The sequence below is a fragment of the Ictidomys tridecemlineatus genome, unplaced genomic scaffold (assembly GCF_052094955.1).
Source record: "Ictidomys tridecemlineatus isolate mIctTri1 unplaced genomic scaffold, mIctTri1.hap1 Scaffold_85, whole genome shotgun sequence".
Classification (NCBI taxonomy): domain Eukaryota; kingdom Metazoa; phylum Chordata; class Mammalia; order Rodentia; family Sciuridae; genus Ictidomys; species Ictidomys tridecemlineatus.
Genome location: NW_027526100.1, coordinates 191,839 through 205,360, shown reverse-complemented (window position 1 = coordinate 205,360; position 13,522 = coordinate 191,839).

The following is a 13,522-nucleotide window of genomic DNA, read 5'->3' as shown; positions in this document are numbered from 1 at the left end:
TCATTTGGAAGGTTCTAGGCCAGGGAATGTTTTGGATTGTAAGGGTGCGGCGGAGCATCGGAGAAAGAGACTACAAGTGACAGGCTTCATGAAAAACACACAAGGGGAATTTTTAATTTAGGATCCAATTCAGCGCGCTAAGACTCTAGGCCCACTCAAGAAGCAAGAGCAGCCCAAAGCCCAGAGCAGGAGTTGAACAATTCTTAAGTACACCTTTTGGGGAGGACTGGGGGGGGGGCTTTGCATACATCACAGTCTCCTTTAACAAATCACCTTACACCTCGGGAAAATCAAACAATAATTCTTAGACTTGATTAGTACATTTATTGGCGGGAACAGGGCTGGCTGGAGTGATAGGTCTTTCCTAAGGAGGGGGTTACATTTAAACTGATTGGTTTGGACCCTGAATATCTACGTGAGGAATTGCACAGGACTCCAGGCCATAATTCAACTAAATGGCCAGTGGAGCCTTGTCCTAACTGCCTCAGGAATTAACCCATGCTTTGCAGTTTAGAAACTTTACCCTTTCAGGATTAGCTATCAAAATCTAAAGTTGGGGGCTGCTGGGGCTGGGGATGTGGCTCAGGCGGTAGCGCGTTCGTCTGGCATGCGTGCGGCCCGGGTTCGATCCCCAGCACCACATACCAACAAAGATGTTGTGTCCGCCGAGAACTAAAAAATAAAATATTAAAATTTCTCTCTCTCTCTCTCCCCTCTCTCACTCTTTAAAAAAAAATAAAAAAATAAAGTTGGGGGCTGGGGCTGAGGCTCAGTGGTAGAGCACTCGCCTGGCAAATGGGAGGCACTGGGTTGGATCCTCAGCACCACATAAAATTAAATAAATAAAATAAAGGTATTGTTTCTGTCTACTACTTAAAAAAAATTAAAAATCTAAAATTCAGGAATCCTCATAGACCAAATTTTCAGATCCTCCTAATTCAGGCAGAACTGTGCCCTGTGGCCATGCCCCCCAGCTGCCATCCCCGGATAGTAGCAGAACCACCCCAGGGGCACCTGTCTGGCCTGTTCTCCACCAGCCCCTGCTTCCCCGGCTCTGAGGCCCCCTCGAGAGGGAAATGTGGGAAGTGCATTGCTGATCCCTGCTCTTTGGGCCCTCCAGTCCCAGCCTGGGCTGCTGACCCAGCCCTGTGCCACCAGGCTCTCCTTGAGTTTCACGAGCCTGCCCCACACCTGCCTTGGCATAAGGGAGCCAGCAGATGATGCCTGCTGAGACCTCTCCTGTCTACTCACACCCATTTCCTTATTAACCACCCTCCCTTGGGCTACAGGAGTCGGGCTAATGTGATTTCCTGAACATCTATCACATTAATCCACTGGCTGTCACCTTGTTTTTTGAGCCAAATGAAAAACATAAACTAATCTTTAATTTATAACAAACTAGTGACACCTGAATTTCATTAAACCACGTGAGACTGAGGACACCTTTGCCTTCATTCCAAATGCATGGGGGCAGGCCCACGGGGCACCATGTTTTCTCAGCAGGTGGGATGCTGGCCAAGCTGCTGTCACCAAGGGAGGAAAGTTGGTCATGCCCTCTAAAATCTCTCATCTACTCCAGCTTTTATTTGAGAAAACTTTTCTCATTTTGGAAAGAAATACCCCAGTAACCTTGGCTCTGGAAATACTGTGACAGCCCTCTGGGAACACCTTCCATCACCAAGTCATCTCTGCCCCTTCTCCTTCCACAAATTATTTCATCCGACTCCGGTAGGTACTAGGAACCATAGTAACACTGCTCACCCACCTGGAGCACAGGTTGTGCATAGCCACTGCCACAGCTGGTCCACCTGCTGGCAGGTTCTGCCTCCTCACACTCAATCCTTGGCAGAGACAAAACAAAACCAAAATGCACTTTTGACTTTCTTTTTTGACTTTTTTTTGACTTTTTGACTTCCCCTAAACAACGATTTATGTAGCACATGCATCGTAGTGAGTATTATAACTAATCTGATGGTTTGAAGTCCACGGGAGGATTTACACAGGTCCTGTGCAAATACATGGCCACTTTACATAAGGAACTTGAGCAGCCACACATTTGGCTTTCTGAGGGATCCAGAACGTGTCTCCTACAGACACCAAGGTGGCGGGGAGGAATGAAGCCTGAGCTCATGTACCCCTGCGTCTGTCATTGTGCATCACACACACTGGCCTGCATGGCCACAGCTGGGAGGAGCGTGTCTCTGAAAAACTCTAAGCTACTAGAGCCCCATGTCCCCCCAGGTGCAGGTAGATAGAGGGCCTAGAGGGGACATCACCTTGAAAAGGGGAGAAGCTCATCAGTTCAGCTGTGACAACCACTCCAAGCCCATCTGCCAGGGGATGGGGACTAGAATGTCCCAGGCAGGCACTAAGAGCAGGTGACCAGTGGGGCAGCCGAAGGAAGATGGGGACAAGAACACTGGGCCATTAAGCAGCTGCGGTTGCATGGCCTCCAGCTAGATCCCCAGGGGCATGGCCTGTGTTCCCGCCTGCTGCAGTCACTCAGTGGATCATAGCGTGATGCTGAAGCCAGATTTAAAGTTAGGTAGTCAGTGTAGTTAGGTAAATTGGGTCTAATATCGAGTGAAATCCAAAATGGAGGCCATGCTGGGAATGACTCAGGGAAAACACAGGACAATTCATGGAATGTTAATGAAGTCCCAAAAAGGCCCTATGCCAAAGTCCATCCCAAAGAAGTGATAATGAAGTCCTTCCTGATCAGATTACTTCTTTGGCCCACCTGTGTCCCACCCCTTGGGCCCTCCAACCTACATTCCATCACCAAAACTATAAAAAGGGGAGACAACCGCACTTCCACAGATTCCACCTCTTCAGTCCCCTTCTTCCTCCGGGAGAAGTCTTTTCTGCTGTCCTTTAATAAACTTCTAATTTCTACTCTGACCTTGCCTCGGTGTGCTTCTTTGGTGTTATTCTTCAACATCGGGGAAGCAAGGACTCGTCACCGGCCAACAGTCACCGGTCAACAACACAGGACCTGTATACATATGCACAGGACCACGTGTATACATATGCACAGGACCACCCCTCTGTGTCTGCAGGGCCCCTGAGATGTCAGTGACTGTGAGCTAATCTTATTCTGGGTTCTGAGCACCTTCTCCAGCCATCGCACCTACCATTGTAGTTTCCAATCTGGTGAAGGGAAAAGAAAGACTCCTGTGGGGGTGTGGGTAGCAGAGGGCTCTTGTCATCAAAGACCCTTTGAAACAGCCAGTTATTAAGGCTATGGCAGTCCAGAGGGGGACAGAAGTGTGACTTCAATGCCCCTGCCCAGAGGACCCCTCAAGCCCCTCCTCAGACCTGGGTTCTGTATCATTAATTAGTTGCATAGCTTTGAGACATTTCTCTATGGATTTTAAAAAAATGCATTTGTAAATTAAGGAGCTTGTCACGCTATTTATTTATTTGTTTATTTTATTTTTGGTGGTGCAGGGGATGAACCCAGGGCTTGCTTGCTGCCACTGAACCACATCCCCAGCCCCAGTATCAGACTTCAAGAAAAAGTAGAGCTTTTTTTGATTGAAGTCCAGGGTAGGAGCAGGGGCAGTGTCCTTTCTCCACTTTTACATAGTAGCCCTGCCCTTCACAAGATCCTGAGGATTCCTGTAGAGCAGGGTTTGAAAACTTTCTTATTTATCTTTTTTTTTTTTTTGTGGGGGAGATGGTACCAGGGATTGAACTCAGGGGCACTCAACCACTAAGCCACATCCCCATCCTTTTTTATATTTTATTTAGAGATAGGGTCTCACTGAGTTGCTTAGCACCTTGCTTTTGCTGAGGCTGACTTTGAACTCATGATCCTCCTGATTCAGCCTCCCAAGCTACTGGGATTACAGGTGTATACCACCAGGCCCAGCTTTATTGTTTATCTTAAGGTACCTATTTATCCACATTCTATCTCTGCAAATAGCCAATTTTTTTCAAGCCTGGATCCTGTCCTAACTCTGAATTTACTTCATTTGTGTTCATTTAGCTAATTCAGCATTTCATTATACATAGCCTTATTTTCTTCTCTGGTTAATTATATAAGTAAATCTTGTCTCAAGAACCTTTAGAGCAGAAACCTGCTTCTAGAGACAGAATAGGCATTTAGGGTTAGGGTTAGGTTGGGTTAGGGTTAGGGTTAGGGTTAGGGTAGTTAGGGTTATGGTTGTTAGGGTTAGGGTTAGGGTTGTTAGGGTGAGGGTTGTTAGGGTTAGGGTTGTTAGGGTTAGGGTTGTTAGGGTTAGGGTTAGAGTTGGGGTTGGGGTTGGGGTGGTTAGGGTTAGGGGGTTAGGGTTAGGGGGTTAAAGTTTAGGGTTGGGGTTGGGGTTAGGGTTTGGGGTTTAGGGTTAGGATTAGGGTGAGGGTAGGGTTTAGAGTTTAGGGTTAGGGGTTGGGGTTAGGGTTAGGGTTGGGTTAGGGTTAGGGTTTAGGGTTTTGGGTTAGTGTTGGGGGTTAGGGTTAGGGTTAGGGTTAGCATATATTATGATTTTATTCCTTTTTATTGGTGAATTTACAGTATTACATTGTATGGCTGTCTCATGTTTTATGTGCCTATTCACTCATTAGTTGGTTGACATTTGAATTTTGGTTATTATCAATAAAACTGCATTGAACATTCATGTCAATATTTTATGTGGACACATTCTTCATTTCTCTTGAATAAATACCTATAAGTAGAATTGCTGAGTCATATGTTCAGTTTGTAACTTTTTACAGTAGCTGTCAAATTTTCCAAATTGGGTGTACCATTTTATATCTCTACCAGCAGTATGAAGGGGTTTTCTGTTTCTCTGTATAGCAGCATTTATTATTATTTTTTTTGATTGTAGCTATTATCAGTATACTTAACTATAGGTTTAATTTACATTTTTCTAATGTCTAATAATGTTGAATGTCTTTTCATATGCTTATTTTTCCCTCTGTAAATCTTGTTTGTGAAATGTCTGTTCAAATCTTTTACCTATTTTTTAAATTGAATTATCTCTTACCTATTGAGTTGTAGGTGTTCTTTACATTTATGTGGTGCTGAGGATCGAACCCAGTGCCTTGTGCATGCTAGGCGAGCACTCTACCACTGAGCCACAACCCCAGCCCTGATTATTAGTATTTAAACAGGAGTTGAAAACTATACTTTTTTTTTTCCTGACAAGAATCCTGCTTAGGGGCTGGGGCTGGATCTTCGGCTTATTGGTAGAGTACTTGCCTAGCATGTGCAAGGCACTGGGTTCCATCCTCAGCACTACATAAAATAAATACATAAAATAAAAGGTATTGGCTCCAACTACAACTAAAAAAATAACAAAACAAAACTATTTAAAGAAAAAAAAGAATCCTGCTTAGGTTGATAGCAACACTAAGCAAATTATATGTAGAAATATTCAAATAAAGAAACTATTACACTATAACTTTCCTGAACTCAGGGATGTATAGTTGACATTGCTAAGGGTGTATAGACCATGAATTCCTTTAAGAGTCCACATAGGTCAGCAAGAGTTTAAAAAAAAGAAAGCAAATCCAGAAAAAGGACAATGGGCCATATTTATTTGTACCTTCTCCTGCATAAGAATTCATAAAACTGTGAGACTGTGAGTAAGTGAATGACATTTTAGGAAAATATATTGTGTGGTTTCCAGCTTTGGAAGCAAGTAAGTAAATGGATGAAAATTTGACTAAGTAACATGGTGGAGCTATCTTAGCAAATGTTAAGATTTCTTGTAAGAATTTATTGCTTAATGATAAAGGATGCAGACTTTTCATAAAGAGGATAGAGACCATTGAGAATACTACTAGATCTTTAAGGATATGATTGCATAGAGTAGAACTCTTATCTAGTACTTGTTTTTTGAAACTGTGATGAACTCTCTTTTTTAATTGCCTTTTTCTAGCTAGCACTTGCTGCCATTCCTACTCCTATACCTCAACCAAAATAGCAATCTTATTTTCAAAATCTTTTGCTAGCTTTTTTCTTGCATTTTTTTAGCATATACCATAAAACTCACTATTTTAATGTGTACAGTGAAGTGGTCTTTAATGTATTCACAGTGTGTTATAACCATCACTATTGTAATTCCTAAAAATTTCTCCTACTCCCAGAAGAAACTTCATACCTGGTGTCAATCATTCTAAATTTCTCCATATCCTGGCAACCACTCATCTGCTTTCTTTCTCTATGAATTTACCTTTCCTGGACATTTCATGTAAATGGAATCATATAACATGACCATTTACATCTGACTTCTTTTATATAGCATAATATTTTTGAAGTTCATTCATACTGTAGCTAGCATATTATCTGAGTTTCATTCCTCTTTATGAGTGAATAATATTCTACTGAATATATGTACCACGTTTTGTTCATCCATTAATTGATGGACAATTTGGTTGTATGACTTTTTGATCATTACAAATAATGCTGCTATAAACATTTGTGTACATGTGCTTTGTGCGAACATTTATTTTTAGTTTTTTGGATATATCCATCTAGGAGTTGATGGAGCATACAGTTTCTCTGTATTTAACTATATTAAACTTTTCCACAACGGCTGGCACCAATTTACATTCCCATCAGCAATGCATGAGGGTTCCAGTTTTTTCCGTACTCTCTCTACGCCTATTATTTTCTTCATCTCTTTTTTTTAAAATTATATCCATCTGCATGGGTGCTAAGTAATTATTTTATGATTCTGATATGCATTTCCCTGATGTCTAATGATACTAAATATCTTTTCATGTGTTTATTGGCCATTTTTATATCTTGTTTAGAAACATGTCTAATCAAATACTGTGTCTAAAATTGGTCTTTTTTTCCCCTCTTTCTTCATAAGAGTAAATTTTTGCCTTTTACTGTCTCAGAAATAGCTTTGGATCTTCACTGTTGAGCTTGGACTAGCATCATAAATTCATCCTGGAAAACTCACTCAAGGCCTACCTGCCATTTTTAGATATGATGATAACTGGGCAAGCAGTATTTTCTGTTTTTGATTGGTGGACAGCTTTTCTTTATTTTCCATTAAAAAATGTTTCAAAAGCATATTTTGATGGAGTTATTGTCATGGTTGTAATTTGGATTTGGGAAAATCTTATTGGGAAATTAATTATGATAGAATGATAACGTATCTATGGTTGATACTCTTATTGGTGCTCACTGGAAGTGTTAAAGTAGAATCTAGAAAACTATTTATTGGTTGTTTATAGAAGAAATTAGTGCATAATAAAGAAAGTTAAATTATGTGCTTTTTGAGATTCTTTTCAGCTTTAAGATTCTGAAATTTGTCCCAGTGAATGGTATGAAAAGTATCTTATTGCATCATTATTTTGTACAAACTTTTTTTTGTAAAAAGTTTGATTCTCAGGGTAATGTAGATTTGCCTTGAAAATGTGGAATTACTTCAAAAACAGAACGAAGTATTATGTACTTTATTGTTTTTAAGAGATTTAATTTGTTTTACTTTGTTGCAGTTGAGATAATTTGCTTTCAGTCCTTAAAAAAAATGTTTTCTTACAGATTAGCAAGACATCTACAAAAAGAGGCCCAAGCTCAACACAACAATTCTGAATTCACAGAAGAGCAAAAGGTACCATCAAATAATATCTAGATATATTCAATTCCAAATGAAATTGCTCTTGAGTCCATTAAGCAGAAAAATAAACAAAAAACTGTTATATTTAAGTAAAAAAAATCAGATTGATCATGCTTTGCCTAACATTAAGTGAACATTTATACAGATATATAACTTATCACTTAATGAATTTCTTTTCTTAACTATTTAGGCCTTATTTAACTCTAATGGAAGTCATCCACACTTTAGTTGAAAAGCATGGGTAACCCAAAGACTGGAGTTTGTTCCGAGTCACTTGGAAAAACAGAAGGATTGGGAATAAGTGCATTCCACCTCAATGCTTAACTCTGAATTTTCATAACTCTTTATGTATCACCTCTAAAAGCAAAAAAGAAAACACACACAAACCCCCCCAAACCAAAAAACAAATGGAAAAAAAATTAGGTCAAGTCAAAAACTTGGCATACAAACCTGTCAGCTAAATAAACATATAAGATTGCAAAATGTTTCACTACTGTTCTTTCTTCCTTGAATTAAAATTTTTGTATGTCAAGTTGATTCCCTGATAGAGATTATGTAAAAGGAGATACTTTAAAGTAACTTATTCTAAAAGAAGAGAAGAAATGGGAGGAAACAACACCCATTTTCTCCTGGCACAGAGTAAGTAGTGTTAAGTCAATTTTTAATCTTGTAGATAGTGAAAAATATGTGTTAGTCTTTTCTTCATTTCTTTTTTTTGAATAAATTTTATTTTATTTTTATTTATTTATTTATTTATTTATTTATTATTGGTTGTTCAAAACATTACAAAGCTCTTGACATTTCATATTTCATACATTAGATTCAAGTGGGTTATGAACTCCCATTTTTACCCCAAATACAGATTGCAGAATCACATTGGTTACACAGCCACAATTTTACATAATGCCCTATTAGTAACTGTTGTATTCTGCTACCTTTCCTATCCTCTACTATCCCCCTTTTCCTCATCTCTAAAGAAAAGGCAGTGTGAAAACCCTGGTGACCTAATTCAGTCTTATTAATACTTTTCTTTTTTTTGCACAAGGGGAAATGGGAGTAATTTTTTGCATAACTTTTTAATTAAACTTAAGCAAGTTTTTAATCCATAGGCCTGTGTTTATTGATTCTTAGTTACAGGAGTTTGGGGAGAAAAAGCCCCCAGAGGGTTAGCCATATTTCTTGCCCAAATATATTTGTATTTTTAAAATATTTAAAATCTACTTAAAAAATTATGTTACTACAATTTGAAAGGGTGTTTTTCGTTTTTCCTTAGTAAGTGCTAATATCCACAATAGATTTAAGAGACTTAGGATGTTACTCCTGGAAAATAATTATCACAAAGGAAATAGCTGATATGCTTAAGGAAAGGAACAAAGACTATACACTATCCCACTTCTGTAAGATTTGTGAAATCTATCTAGGAACTGATTAGGAAGTGATCAGCTGGCATCATTGAATTAAGACTTAAAATATCTAAATCTTGATGAATAGAATCTTAGATATCCAGGTACATAAATTAATAGTTAATGAAGTATGTTATGAATATGAAGACAATAAAAAATGTAAAAAAGTTTTAATGATCCCATATTTTAGTCACCTATTTGCCTTCAATTAGTTAGATTTCTCCAGCATTTGTTGCTCAGGAGTAGAACCTGTGAGCCACATGGCCTGAGATTAAAGTCTTTTGACCTCCTAAAACATTTTAAAATTACAAAACAAACAGGTTAATATCAAAAAATGAACCTTGTTAAGTGATGAGGAAAAAATTAACTTTTTCTTCATTTTCTTTATTATTCTGAGACTAGAGTTATTGTTGATAATGCTATTGATTCTTTAATTTATAGCTGTCCAGCTTGTCTTTGGTTATAAAGACCCCCAGATCTTGTACTCCAAAAGATCCAGGAGGCTGCAGGACCTAGGGGAGAGAGCTGAGACCTAGAGTCAGAAGACTTAAGTCTTGCATCCTGGCTTTGGCTCTGGGCCTGGTTTTCCTTATATAAGAAATGAGAGATTAGAGAACTCTTAAGTGACTTTAAAAGGTTTTTCCTTCCTAAAACTCCAGTGACCTCTACCTGTGAAGTGGTCTGTACCTCCTCCTTTGCTGGAAGCCTGATTTCTGAGGAACATATTATTTATAATATCTGCCCAGGAGGCATTTCTGGCTGCCAGGTGTAACTGCAGACCATATCTAATTAAATTATATATAATTAAATTATATATAATTAAAATAATATATAATTAAATTATATATAATTAAATCATATCTAGACCTATCACCAAACCAAACTTGATTTAGAATTGGTTGTGGCATATTAGTTTAGAAGAGAATATATACTCATCTCTCTCCCACTTCTCAGCCCTTTGTCTTCTGATTCTCTTCTCTAAAATCTGCAAGGTGCTAGAAAAGGAATAATAATTTATTTAAAGAAGTATAGATCTCTTTTGTAAATTTTTAAAATTGTAGATGGACACTATATCTTTGTTTTATTTATTTTTTTTATGTGGTACTGAGGATCGAGCCCAGTGCCTCACACATGTGAGGCAAGTGTTCAACCACTGAGCTAAAATCCCAGTCCCTATAGATCTCTTATAAATAAAAATTCTTGATTTTAGTAACTGACAGTTAAAATTATCTTGGGATTTATAGCATGTTTTTTCCTACAGAAAACCATAGGCAAAATTGCAACATGCTTGGAATTGCAAAGTGCAGCTTTACAGATAAATGGATTTTTTTAAATGAATTATTCTAAATTGTTCTGATAAGATATTAGACATTCATGCCCAAAGCAATATTATCTCAGAAGGGTTTTATAACAATTGGAATTGATCAGTTGAACTCACACTTAAATGATTTAGTTCATACTTTGTAAATGGTAGAAATAAAAGATATGATTCTAATTTTTTCTGTTTCTATTAGCTTGAATATTCCAAAAATCAGTTTGGAACTTTTCATTTTCTACCTTTAAAACAAGAAATATATTTATTTTAAATATTTTATTCTTGCCATTTAAAAGACATAGGGTGCAGTGAAATCTTTGTAATGAAAAGATATAATATGCATATTTTAAATTTAGTCCACACAGTCCCAGGAAGAATTTAAACTGGAGGACCTGAAGAAGCTAGAACCAAGTAAGTTTTGTTTTATATTTTTTAGTGATATTCCTTTAGGAAGAGAGTTTTATCTGTTGTGAATATTAAGATTGTTTATCACAGAAAGTGATTGGATTTATTTCTCTTATTTTTTGGTGCTTTTAAAATTCCTACAATATTTGTATTTTTAATTACCATTTGGATTTAATCTTTATTATAGAATATATATGTTGTACTTCATCTAAATATCCAAATTAACCTTTAATTTGTCTTAATGGCTTTAATAAGATTATAATTATTTTGATAAACATTTTCAGTAGAGTCCAGTAGAGAATATAAGGTTACAATCATTAATGCCCATTCACATTACATGTTATTGAAAACTACAGTCTGAATATTGGGAATGCATTACAAAGTGTATTTTTGTTTTCTCCATTTTTTTCCCTTCTTCAAAATTTTAAAAAGTAAACAATTCCTTCAGTTATCTTGTTGGTTAGGATATTCCCAAATAAAGCCTTTCTGCTATTTCAAATGATTGCTCTCTTAGAACTGTCTGCAGTATGGGCAAAGGCACAGTGTGAATAACTGAATGAATGTAAGTTAATGTAGCCTTTTTTAAAAAACTTTTTTAGTTGTAGACAGATACAATACCTTTATTTTATTTATTTGTTTTTATGTGGTGTTGAGGATCGAATCCAGTACCTCACACATGCAAGGCAAATGCTCTGCCAACTGAACTATAACCCAGCTCCTGTACTCTTTTTTTATTGAGATAAGATTGCACATCTCAGTGCATTTATGTGACTAGGGAATAGTAGATTTTATTTATCCAACTAAGTAAGATTTTTAAGTAGGGAATCATAAAATCAAAGCATTTTCAAACAGAAAGGAGTCTCAGACTTGTGATCACATTCTCTATTGAGGAAAGAAATGAAATGATTTGTTTGTCCTGTTTCACTTCAATCTCCAGTAACTGAGCAGGGCCTAAATCTCAGAACATTTGTCAGTGTATCTCAGTTCACACTAGTGCAATCCTTTTAATGTAAACATGCTTTGAGTAAGAGATAAAATATTAATTTAAGAACTAAAGAGAGCCTTGCACAGTGGCGCATGCCTGTAATCACAGCCGCTCGGGAGGCTGAGGCAGAAGGATATCAAATTCAAAGCCAAACCTAGCAAAGCAAGGCACTAAGCAACTTAGTGAGACCCTGTCTCTAAATAAAATACAAAATAGGGCTGGGATGTGGCTCAGTGGTTAAGTGCCCCTGAGTTTAATCCCAGTACCCCCTGCCAAAAAAGAACTAAATAGAATGTTCCAATAAATTCCACAAACTGCCAATATCTAATTCATTATAGCAATTCTAACAAAGACATATATTATTGAGATAGCTGAAATGTGATTGTATTGCAGATCCAGGATAGAAAAAGGATTCTCAGAGTATACTGAAGGGGATCTGATTTTCTGTTGTTTGGGTTGGAAAAGAGAAGTTAACAACAACAACAGACAACAACAAAGGAATGCATAGCAGATTTGTTGTGATTCTGGTGGCTTTTCCACAGTTTTAGATGATCATATTTCATTTCTTCAGAACACCATTCTTCTGAATATGGCAAGAATTCTGTCATTTTAATAGTTTTGGTTTCTTTATGTAATCCAGATCATAAAGTTTTGTTTTATTTGTGGTTCTGGGGATCAAACCCATGACCTCACACATGCTAGGCAAGTATTTCACCACTGAGCTACATCTCCAGCCCTAGATCATAAGAGTTGGAGATGTTATAAGAGACACAACTTATATTCAGAAATAGTTCTTATGCCTATATCCAATGTATATAAGGATACTAATCAATGTAATATTTCTCACAAATTTTGGGTTTTTTTTGTACCTAAAACTTTATTTCTCAAAAGCATTAATAAATACTTTGTATAAGATTGAGATATAATTTATATAAAGCACAATTCACCAATTTAACGTATCATTCAATTTTTTTAGTAAATTGGAAGAGTTATGCAGACATCACCACAATCAATTTTAGGACATTTTCATCACCACAAGAAGAAACCCTATTCCCATGAGCAGTCATTCACTTCTTGCCATCCCCCTAAAATCCCTTCCAATTCCCAGCCCTATGAAACCATTAGTTTGATTTCTGTCTATAAATTGTCCTATTGTAGACATTTTATTTAAATGGACTCATATGATATATGATCTTTTATGACTGACTACATATAAGATTATTTTGAGAAAAACACATTGATGGCTTTAAATAAAAGATTGCAACAGTTGTTTATATGGTGGTTCTACTGAAAATTATGTTTGTGTGTGAGTGTGTGTGTGTGTGTGTGTGTGTGTGTGTGTGTGAGAGAGAGAGAGAGAGAGAGAGAGAGAGAGAGAGAGAGAGAGAGAGAGATGATGCAGGGGATTGAACTAAGGGCTTTGGGCATGTTAGACAAGTGCTTTACCATAAACTATGTCACCAGCCCTCAGTTTTTTATGATAAAAATTATTAGGATTTTGGCTTCTTATTCAGTCACTATTTCCTATTAGTTGTTTGTTTCCAAACAAAATTTAAGAATCTTATAGATACACAGAGTGGCCGTAAAGACTGTGGATGTTTATTTCATATATGTATTATCTCTTCTCTTCCTCTGAGCATACTCAAGTACTTCTATTGCCTCACAAGATCTTTCATTAATTGCCTTTTTTTTTTTAGAATAGCATCTATATGCTAAGCACTCGAATCCTCTCAGTAACATTCTGCTAAGGACAACACCGACACTAGCTTGTAAATCCCAGCAATGAGTTTTAGGGTCACCTGGATTGGTTCTTTCACTATGCTCTTAGTAA